Below are 2,500 nucleotides of genomic sequence, written 5' to 3' on the forward strand. Positions count from 1 at the left end.
AACAATGGCGGACGCCCTTATGAAATACTTCTCCGACGAGCATAAAAGTGTATCCAAGGGGAGAAAAACATTATAAATCTGATAACGTTTTGACTTTTATACATTCTGATCACATGACATATGAAAAAGTTCTGGCCAGCGTGTAGAATAAAAAGTACCGATTTTCTTTGTTTAGAACCAAGCTGCTGGTTGCTGGGCGGACGTGACATCAGAATATTGAATCATTTTGACCTTGTTTTTAGTCAGTCACTTTTATGAGTAGTTCTTACTCAATTGTATCAATCAGTCTATAGATAGACTGAAGATGACGTCACTCGGGTCTTTGTTATTGTTTTTTGCCATCCACGTATATGAGTAATTTTCACTAAACTGTATTATCCAGACTGAAAAAAGTTCATAGTTACACATAGTTTTGTGTATTGGTCCGTTATACTTCCGGGTGGCAATTTTGTGAGATTCTTAGCCAAACGCATTCTATCTATAAACGTTTAAGGTTTCACAATAATTTGTGTGTTGGTCCCTTATATCCGGCTGGCGGATGTTACGAGTTTTTTAACTAAGCGATTTGCATCAATAGATTGTGAGCTTAGCGCAAAACATTGCCATCCGGAAATATAACGGACCAACGTAGAAAACTAGATGCAACCATGAATCTTTATAGCCTGGTTGATACAGTTTAGTGAGAATTACTCATTAACATGGCAAGTGATAATAACAAACACCCGAGTGACGTCAACTTCATTCTATCTATAATCCGGCTAACAGATGTTATGAGTATTTTAACTAAACGATTTGCTTCAATAGAAGAAACAAATGTATCGCCACTCAGCTCTTTGTTATTGTTTTTTACAGCTTCTTGGTTGTTTAGTTTTGCACCTGGGTACGGTGAGAGAATATGAGTAAAGAGCCTTTTCCCATGACTCAACTTTGCGCCGAGCGAGGCTAGAACCCAGGACCTTCCGATCCGAAAGTGAGTGCCATAACAAAAGACCACATAGCCGGTCTAGAAATTATATAGATAGTATGCGCGTGGCTAAGAAGCTCATAACATTGCCATCCGGAAGTATAACGGACCAACACACAAAACTGTGTGTATCAATGAACGTTTATAGTCAGGTTAATACAGTTCAGTGAGCATTACTCATAAACGCGGATGGCAAAAAAAAACAATAACAAAGACATGAGTGACGTCATCTTCGAACTATCTATAGATAGAATGCGCTTGGCCAAGGAGTTCACAACATTGCCATCCGGAAGTATAGCAGACCAACACACAAACTCTGTGTAACCATGAACTTTTATAGTCTGGTTAATACAGTTTAGTGAGAACAACTCACAAACGCGGATGGCAAAAACAATAACAAAGGCCTGAGTGACGTCATCTGCATACTATCTATATGTCCAAAAATGAGTGTCATAGCACTGGACCACCGATGGCCATCCTCTATGCCACACGCAAACACCAAAATGAGATAAATTTTAACCAGCACACACCACAAAGCCCGTATGTAGGCTCCAGAGGTTTGATATGCCGATCGTGAAAATCAACACTTCAGATGTTTGATCCTTTGCCCGCTTCACAAACATATTCAGTTCTCCATGAGGAGCCGTCGCCTTATAGATAGTTCGAAGATGACGTCACTCAGGTCTTTGTTATTGTTTTTTTTTTGCCATCCGCGTTTATGAGTAATGCTCACTGAACTGTATTTACCCGACTATAAACGTTCATGGATACACACAGTTTTGTGTGTTGGTCCGTTATACTTCCGGATAGCAATGTTATGAGCTTCTTAGCCAAGCGCATACTATCTATATCTATAGATAGAATGCGCTTGGCCAAGGAGTTCACAACATTGCCATCCGGAAGTATAACGGACCAACACACAAACTCTGTGTAACCATGAACTTTTATAGTCTTGTTAATACAGTTTAGTGAGAACAACTCACAAACGCGGATGGCAAAAACAATAACAAAGGCCTGAGTGACGCCATCTGCATACTATCTATAAAAACAAAGACAACACGTCACCTTAATTCATTTTTGCCACATGGTGTTCGAATTTTTAACGCGCAACTGTGATTTAAATTAAATACGATCTTTTAAATATACACACACAAGTTCAGACTAAAGGCCAGAGGTATGGCCTATCTCAATTTATTAAATTAATATATAAAGCGTTGCTCTTCGTTCTTGGTTGTATATTTTTACATTTTTGTGCAAGTGCATTTGCATATATATATATATATATATATATATATATATATATATATATATATATATATATATATATATATATATATATATATATATATATAGAATACAAATTGTCACTCGCATTTTTTGTGGCCGAGACGTTCGTTTCTGTGGACTTATTCCACGTATATATATATATATATATATATATATATACATTGTCGCAATAGATTCTCAACTTTGTGTTTATACATTTTCATGCATGCCGCCACGTCTGTAAACGAATTTCCATTTTTTTAAATGAAT

At 37.0% G+C, this 2,500-nt stretch overlaps 1 protein-coding gene across 1 annotated transcript in view; it reads right to left on the bottom strand.

Moving 5' to 3' along the window:
- The window catches only part of LOC144975895 (uncharacterized), a 49,670-nt gene that overhangs the window by 36,254 nt on the left and 10,916 nt on the right, over positions 1-2,500 (bottom strand). The gene's annotated exons all lie outside the window — the stretch shown is intronic.

The sequence above is a fragment of the Berghia stephanieae genome, chromosome 6 (assembly GCF_034508935.2).
Source record: "Berghia stephanieae isolate SIO BIC M18660-M18661 chromosome 6, UCSD_Bste_1.3, whole genome shotgun sequence".
Lineage (NCBI taxonomy): Eukaryota > Metazoa > Mollusca > Gastropoda > Nudibranchia > Aeolidiidae > Berghia > Berghia stephanieae.